Raw genomic sequence first — 9,143 nt, 5'->3', positions numbered from 1 at the left:
TTGCACATACTTTAAAAAAGGACCAGTTATAAGTTGCAAAATAGTCAGGCTTAATTCCATTATTGTTGTATTTATACTAACAACGTTTGTTTATTAGTGGAGAAAGATGGCAATGTTTACCAGGGGGTAAGGCAGAGAATACCTAGGTTTCTGAAAGAGCCACCCGTCCTAATCTGTTCCCTTGTTTTTGCCTGGGATATTCTGCCTAGGAGTTTATTTAAAAAAACTCCTATGACAAAAACTTTTTTTACCCAAGTGACGAGAAGAGGAACCAAAGAATTAAATTAAACTAAAATTCTTTTGGAAAATCTTTTGAATCCTACAACCGCACTTATAAACATTTTCATCTCTCTCCACTTGTAATGGGATTAAGCCTGACTTTTTTTCCAACAGAAAAAAACTACGGTATCCCCAATATGTCAACAGTGTTCTAAAATATGGGGTTTCCACTTCAGAAAACATCTAACCAGATCTGCGGAACAACATGAGCTAGCTCTCTTAACTTGAACATAGAATTTTCCTTGTTTTCTCTTAAACGATCTCTATTGCTGACTGACGTGCTATTATTCAGAAGGTATAGAACTTTTTCAGATGTAGTTCGAAATATCTTAGTTATAATTCGTAAATTTTTCTTCGCAATATGTGAGATTCATTTGTTTTTCAAAAAATCTATTTGCCGTTCAAAGTATTTCAAATTCAATTTCAAAAAAATTTGAAATATTCCACTTGTAACTCGAATAAATCCATTTATAATTTAAATTATTCTACTTGAAATAGGAAATACTCAATAAAATATATACTAAACCGGGTATTTGATTGTGCTATAAGGAATGGAATAAAAAACAACAAAGAGTGATTGAAAGTTTCAATCCCGAATTAGGCATTTTTAATGAAAACCAGTAAGGAAAGCTCAAAAGTCGGGCGGGGCCGACTATATGATACCCTACACCACTATGCATATTTAGTAGAGCTCTCGTAAAAAGGTTTATACAGGGGATTTCAGAGCTCTATGAGATATTTGGTACAAAATCAAAATCTATCTAATTCTATCGTGCATTTTACGAACTATAGCTATCTCTGAACCGGGTTTCTCAAATTTGACGTATTAGCTTCTAGACTGAATTCGGTCTTATGTACGAAAATGCATGCCATTTGGGCTGATATTGGCCATTTGATGCACAATTAACCTGAAATCGGATGAACATATATATGGGAGCTATAGCTATATCTGAACCGATTTTTACTAAAATTGGTGTACTTGCTTCTATGCTGGTTTCGGTCGGATTTGCCAAAATTGATGCTATTACGGTCATTTGGTGGTCAATCACCCGAAATCGGATGAAGATATATATGGGAGCTATATCCAAATCTGAACCGATTTCGGTAAAATTTAAAACAGCTATTCCTGTGCTCCATCTAATACCTGGTACCAAATATCACGGTTGTGGAGTGAACATTACGAATGTAAGGGACTAAAACACTAAATCGGATGAAACATATATATGATTGCTATATCTATATCTGAACCGATTTTCACTAAAATTTGATATACTTGCTTCTAGGCTGAATTTGGTCCGATGTACTAAAATTCAGTCCATTTGGACTTATATCGGCCATTTGGTGCAGAATTAACCCGAAATCGGATGAAGATATATATGGGAGCTATATCCAAATCTGAACCGATTTCGATAAAATTACAAACAGCTATTTCTGGGCTGTATCTTTTATCTGGTACCAAATATCATTCTTGTGGAGTGCACATGTGCCAAAATTCGGGCCATTTGGGCTGATATTGGCCATTTGGTGGCCAATTAACCCGAAATCGGATGAAGATATATATGGAAGCTATATCCAAATCTGAACCGATTTCGATAAAATTTAAAACAGCTATTTCTGTGCTCCATCTAATACCTGGTACCAAATATCACGGTTGTGGAATGCATAGTAGGAATGTGAGGGACTTAAAGATCAAATCGGATGAAAGATATATATGGGAGCTATAGCTATATCTGAACCGATTTTCTCCAAATTTGATATACTTGCTTCTAGGCCGAACTCGGTTGGGTGTGCCAAAATACAGGTAATTTGGACTGAGAGTGGACATTTGGTGCACATTTAACCCGAAATCGGATGAAGATATATGGGAGCTATATCTAAATTTGATCCGATTCTCACCAATTTCAATAGGGTTCGTCCTTGGGCCAAAAAAAAATTGTTTGGAAAATTTCATCTCAATTCACAAGAATACATGGACAGACGGACGGACGGACGGACAGACGGACGGACAGACGGACTGACATGCATAAATCGACTCAGAAAGTGATTCTATGAAGGTTCTCAAAAGTAACTATGGGTCTATCTCGTTTCCTTCTCCATGTTACAAACAAATGCACAAAGACATAATACCCTTACCACTATGTGGTGTAGGGTATAAACACTCCAAAAGTAGTATATATATTTACAGCATGTTTTTGTAAAAAAAAAATTGCATTCACTCGAATCGTTCCTATTCAAACGTATTCCTTTTGATTTGGGGTTTTTTAATAAATTTTGGTTTTTTAATAAATTGAAAAATGTCGGGAAAACGTTTGAAGAATACGGACCAGCAAGATGCCCCAGCAAAATATTGATGTGTTAAAACCGTTCATATGTTAATTCCCCGTCAAACGCATACAATTTTGGCGGAATTCCGTATCAAACGGACAATTTCTATTCAAAACGATAGGTTTCTTCCTATCGTTTTTTTCTCACGTTCTCTCTCGTATTTATTTGTTACAAAAACTCGAAAATACAATGGGGAGTAACAGCTTTCGTGTGTATGTCACTGACATAAAAGGCAATTGCTTTAATAACCCAACTATTTTTTTCAGTCGACAAATTTGCGAACATGCTGTTAATCGAAGTTCATCACAAAGGAGTAAATATACATTATTTTACTTGAGATTTAAATTTTACCTCTCAAAATTCTAATCAAATAAATAAAATTACAAATGGAATTGCTCTAATTCAAAATATGATTTCAAGTTATTATAAAGTATTACAAAAAAAATTATAAAAAAAACATTTCGATTTATAAAGACATATGTTTAAGATATGTTTCAAATGAAAGAAGTGATTCGACTTCCAAATGGAATAGCTGGAATTTTAAGTGGAAAACTCGAATTTCGAATGAAATGATTCGTATTTCCAATGGAAGGTTATGAGTTACAAAATATAAATCTAAAATTCGTACTTCGAATGGAATTCTAGCAATAAATAATAGGATATATTCAAGATGAACATTCCAGACCGTTGCTCTCAGTTATATATTACCACACATGTTAAGTCAATAACAATTGTAGGGTGGAAATCGCATCATGTTAGTTTTTAGGGGTACATGACTTACTTTTTACAAAAAGGCAATGCCATCGGGCTTGAATGCACCAGCATTTGGCAGACCAACAAAGCCACTCGATAAATCAAATAACATATCTGTTTCTTTGGAAATGGGTAAATATGATAAAGCGTGTATTGTCATTGAATATGAAATGCCGATCGGAATTCCTATAACGTGAAGAAGAAGTAAAATGTTTTTCGACTGAAACTACAAAATACACACACACGCACTACGAAATGAACGACAATATTTCTATTTAACTCACTCTCAGTTCCATTAGGGAACTTTTGCATTTTTCTAAATATATTCTTCGTTCCTAACTGCCGTGGACAAAAATGCTATTAAAAAACTGTCCCTTCATGGATTTTAGATTTTACATTTAACTTTACGCCATCGTAAACCGTTTTATGACGAACTATAAAATTAGACAAGTCAAGTTTAATGCCTCGCACTACCCCGAATCTCAGCAAGGGTTCGCTATTCAACTACATTAAAACTTGCATTTTTTCGTTCGCTGCCAGGTCCCAACAGAGATTTTATGGCAATGCTAATGCTTGTAAAATAATTAGATGCCCACTTGGGCCATTAAAATTGAAATCCATACTTATCTCGGCCATGTATATTAACGACATTTCCTATTTGCATTGTCAAAAGGTTGAAATCACTTCGAAATCCGCATTTATTTAGCCACAAAACGACAACACTTATAGCTACGTTTTAATGGCACAATGAAGAAGATCGTGCAAAAATGAAGAGGTCATCAAATTACTCCCAGTTCCTCCCTTCATATTATTAAAAGATCTAAAAATCGACATTCAGACATTCATACGGCAGAGCATTGGAGGACAATTCCGCCAGCCAGCGAATGGGACGACAAACCACAATGCCAAAGAGGAGATCCACAAGTCTACTAGCGACTTCGCATAGATGCGAGATGAGGCAAAATAATTTTATCGCTTTTCTGTCAAACGAATATCATAAAAGTCATATACCAAAAATATACCATTGTGGCTGGAAGTACGAGATAAGAAAATCCCAGGCGAGAGGAAGCACGAGAACACAAAATGAAACTGCGCTTAAACTGTTACTGCGCTTCCTCCTGCCGCCGTCAGAATTACATTATTCGAGTATTGCTGCTATTGTTGCTTACCAAAGGGAGAAAACGTGACTCGAGCGGAATGAAACGATTTTCAGAATGCAAATTTTCTAAACGAAATATTAAACTGTGAAATATCGTGTAACTTAAGACGAACCCCTTGATTCTAGGATGAAAGCAAGTCATAATTACAATAAAATCAAAAGCTATCGGATTCCATCAAGTTCCATTTTCTTTGGTTTTGTGGATGGATTTTAATCTGCTTCAATATGTATCAAATATTCGTCGCAAGTGTTGCATATCCAAATTGAAATTGGTATCTGTCCAAACAGAGATGAACTTGTGGCGGCTTGAAACTTACAACCTTATACTCATATTTGCTTGTTAGTTGCCCTGAGAATGTCGTTCGGTTTTCAGCGCCTCCCATGAAATATACATACATACATGTCTGTTGTATATAACGATCCAGTATCTCCAACTCCATATACAGAGTGAATACAAGTGACCATAAGCGGAGCAGGCAATAATCATCATCTGCCATGATGTTGGTGACAATCATGATACGACAGTACTTCCAATGGCTGCAATCAAGCATAGAGCACCAATGACATGGACAATCCTGGCATCCCCAGGGGGTAAGTACCTCATTGCCTCATCCCCGTCCCGGAACATGGCTCCCTCCACTCTCTGCGCTGCTCCGAGTGATAGCGCATCGATAGAATACCCGAGTAGATAAAAATGCATTAATTAAGTGTGGCTGGGTAATGTCCACACTGTACACATACCTAACCGCCGTGCAAGTGGAGATGCGACTGATATGTTCGAGGAGCGATAGCGCCCCTCTGAATTGTCCACGAAGCCATTCACATTGTACGTTCCTATATTTGGCCTCAGTTATTGGGTAAATTGACACTCAATTAGAGTCGCTTAGCTATCACAAGTCAATCAGTGTTAGAATGCCTGGTGCAGGCAGCAAAAGAACATCTATCTTCGTATACGATGATGCTCAACAGTCTTCCTGTGAGGATGAAAGGATGACAGAGCAAGGCAGGGCGGGATGGTACAGGACGGGATGAGGCTGGCGGTTGGGAGAACCTTTGTAATTTTAATTCCGTTTGGTGGCGGCAAACCTTCGTTCTGTGACTTAGGAGTTGTCATGTCATTCGTTTCGGCGTCATTTATTTTGCCAATGACAGCTCAGCGTGAAATGTTTGTTGCTTGGCTGTGATCCAGCCGAGCACACATACCAGCCACATACAGACATACCTACGGACATATCAAGTACGTAGTTGCCCAAGATCATTCCCGCTTACATGTATGTTTATTTCTGGCGTTTTTACCCCATCAAGTCTCAGTTTCCTTGGTGCTGGAGTCCAAACAGATATCCCCAGTTTTCGTAAGTACCTGAATGTAATTGTCTCTAGGCTTGTCTGTACGTGTGTGTGTGTGTGTGTCTGCGCGTTATAGTATGTGTCTTTCTGCTTGTCTACTTATTCGTTTGGATGTCCATCTTTCAAACTCCGGCCATTTGACATGTTCTGCTGTCATACACTTTTTCTTCCCAAGTGATCAATTACCTTTTGAGTTATCGTCCAAAGGCGTTATAGGTATGCACACGCACACATACGTGCACTGTCACACATTCATTCGTCTATCTGACTGCATGTGTCTGTTTGTCTGACTGATGCTATTCTCGTACGAAAGACAAAAAGCGAACTCCACCTTAATGACTTTACATTTATCTTCCGCACTTACAAATGAACGTTGTACTCTAATTGAGTGTGTGTGTGTGTGTGCATGTTCCAGTGTCTGGGTGTAGGTTTCTTTGGATTTGCTATTGCATGCATTTCAACTCTTTTTTGTACGAAACATGCAATTACGAGTCATACATGTGTCCCCAGCGATGTAAATGAGTTCCCATTTTCGAATATTAAGTTGTACAACAGAACGTATGTAACCAGTTCCAGACTTTCAACTTGCTATAAGTCAAAACCGCCATTGCATATTTAGATAATTCGTTTCGCATGTATCGAATTACAACATCGAATGTACAGCCTGGTTCGGGGGCCTTTGGAGGAACTTAAGCCTATATTTTCAGTTTTTGGAATCATAGTTCTATCCATTTAAATCAACCAACCAACCGTAGTCAAATTTATTTAAAAGTACACCTAAGACCTTCCAAACCTCTCCATAGTGAAAAGTTTGATTCGAATATTCAGGACATTGTTGTTAAACAAATTGTATTCAACAAATTATATTCAATTTCAGTTGAACCGGCTGGTTGATAAAAATGAATCACCTATACATACACATGTATTGCTTAACGCTATCGTTTGGACCAAATGGTTACTGACTGAGCAGCTTGTATGGAAATTTAAAACAGTTTGAATTCAATTTCATTTGTGGAATAAATTCATTTCGTCATACAATAATGTCATACAATAATGTGATTTTAGAGTCTTACTTTCGAGACATCCTAATCGGAAAAGACTTTTCACAAAGTCTTTCTTTGGTCTCAAGTTTGGTTGAAGTTTCGTCGACAAGACATAGGAGGATGGCAAAATTAACACAATACGATTTGTAGAAAAATCATGGGTTAGTTTTGAAAAACTTCAGTTACAGGTCAATTGACGTTCTAAGAATGACACCATCGAAGGGCGGCGATGTCCACTTTGTAAGCTTTTTTCAAACACTTTTACGTTTTCGTAACATAACACCCACAATTTTCTAGAGCTTGCTGCTGGTTTGGACAATTCTAAGAATGAATCTAAACCACATTTTGTTTCAAACGTAGAAGAAGATATTTCAATCGAATTTACTAAAACTACGAACGTTACGCATTTTGGGAGCCACGACATCAAAATGGGCAAGATGTGCCCTAAACCACGTCTGTATCTTAAGCAGATTGAGAAACACCATGCTCCAAAACGGTGTGTACAAACTACCGGACGTCAGTGCGGTCGTTGCTGGCAATTAGGATTTGGTTTTGGTCACAAATGTCTCTGTGAATTGTGACGGTTGAATAGCTGGAGAGACACCAGCTTGATTTCTGCAAAGAAATATAGCATTTTTCGGAAAAAGTGAATTTTACGATAAAACCTTTGCGATTTATGTACGCAAGCCTTTTCAATTTGCATGTTGCCACGGGAGGGCATCACAGCAACGGTCCGTACGTGCCAACCAACCAGCCACGCGGCCGAGACACCCAGACATCTGTGGACGCACACATGGACACACAAACATGGTGGCTGTTATTTATGGAAGTGCTATTGAAAACTAGACAAAAATACTTTTGCTTTTGCCACAAAGGCACACAGGCACTCGTCGAATGCGCTCAATTATGTGGGTATGTTAGCTGGCGACGACGAAAGGCGTTGTTGAAACCGAGTTTGATTGATTTCATTTGTAGAATTGATTCCAAAAAAACAGCGCCCTTTCAGGGTCCCAACAGCATTGGATCAGGCTCCAATGAACGATATCGGATTCATTAGGAGACGACAACTGCTTGGCGAAAAGATTGTCAAAGGAAATTGCAATTGCATCCAGTTTCGCTGCAGTCCGACCTGGAAATTACATGAGCAGTATGTATGCATGTTTGTGCAAGCGAAAATGAGATTGGAATTAGAATTGGCCTGCTACATTTGAAATTATTACAACTGAAAAACGCGTTGAAGAGGAAAATACAGTTAGACCTGCAACGGTAAACTGTTCTGGTTTTGCGTATAGCCTCCTCGTTCCACCCGCCGTCAACCAAAGCGTCGTTAGATGCTCCGCTGTCACGCACACCGCAGGCAGAGTCATCAGTCGCAAGCCGGCTCGCTGTGTCCTCTGAAAGTGATACACCACTAATTGTCAACTGGTTCTGCAAAATGCAGTATGAGAAGCGTGCTCCTGTAAAGAGTTGCTGGACCAGTCCCAATCCCATTGGCAAAAGGAAAAGCAAAGCCCCATCAACGGCCGCAACAGAACCAGCAACTCATATTATGAGAGCAACGCCTCAATGCCAGGCTGGATATCTGCAGGTTCGCCAACAACCAACATCCAGCTTGCATAAATAAGTCGCCAATTTTATAGCGGATGCGTAAACGCATTTTTACGAAAACTGCCGTTAGGGTCGGTAATTTACCGCCTATAGGCCCCTCTTATTTTTGCCAAAGCCATGGGAGACAAGTAACGCAGTCTGGAAGACATCGACAATGCAAACACACACATAGACACTTCTGCTGGCACCAACACCAACACCACAATCACCATCAGTAAGTCTGGAGTGCTGCACATTCAATGATAGTCACTTTGGCATTTTACATCTAAGTCAGCTATGGGATCCAACGGCAACGATTAGAAGGCACTTGAATTATTGGAAGATATTGGGCCATTTTATGTTGAATAATTTGTTGGTATGGACGCAGCATAACCGTCTTCTAAAAGTTTCCATACTATCACTTGCATCACTACCTGAAGGGGACATTACTAGTCTGTCTGTCATCGAATTATTTCGAATTATTGATTGCAGAACCATTCCTCTGTGTTTGGACAGACTATCGTCAGATCCTAATCTTTGCATAGTGGCCGTAGCCCTAATTTTAAGTATATCTCGAGTCGATTAAGCTATTTATTTCCAATACTTTCGTTGTTTTTGGCGTAGTTCAAGGGCGGATATGAACAAATGCC

The 9,143-nt window shown here is 38.6% G+C and overlaps 1 protein-coding gene across 2 annotated transcripts in view; it reads right to left on the bottom strand.

The window, feature by feature from the left end:
- LOC101895237 (cyclic AMP response element-binding protein A) overlaps positions 1–9,143 on the bottom strand; it is a 113,634-nt gene that overhangs the window by 84,463 nt on the left and 20,028 nt on the right. The window lies entirely within an intron of this gene.

This window comes from Musca domestica, unplaced genomic scaffold, assembly GCF_030504385.1.
Source record: "Musca domestica strain aabys unplaced genomic scaffold, Musca_domestica.polishedcontigs.V.1.1 27, whole genome shotgun sequence".
NCBI classification, from domain to species: Eukaryota; Metazoa; Arthropoda; class Insecta; order Diptera; family Muscidae; genus Musca; species Musca domestica.
This window is presented reverse-complemented; position numbering and strand designations above follow the sequence as displayed.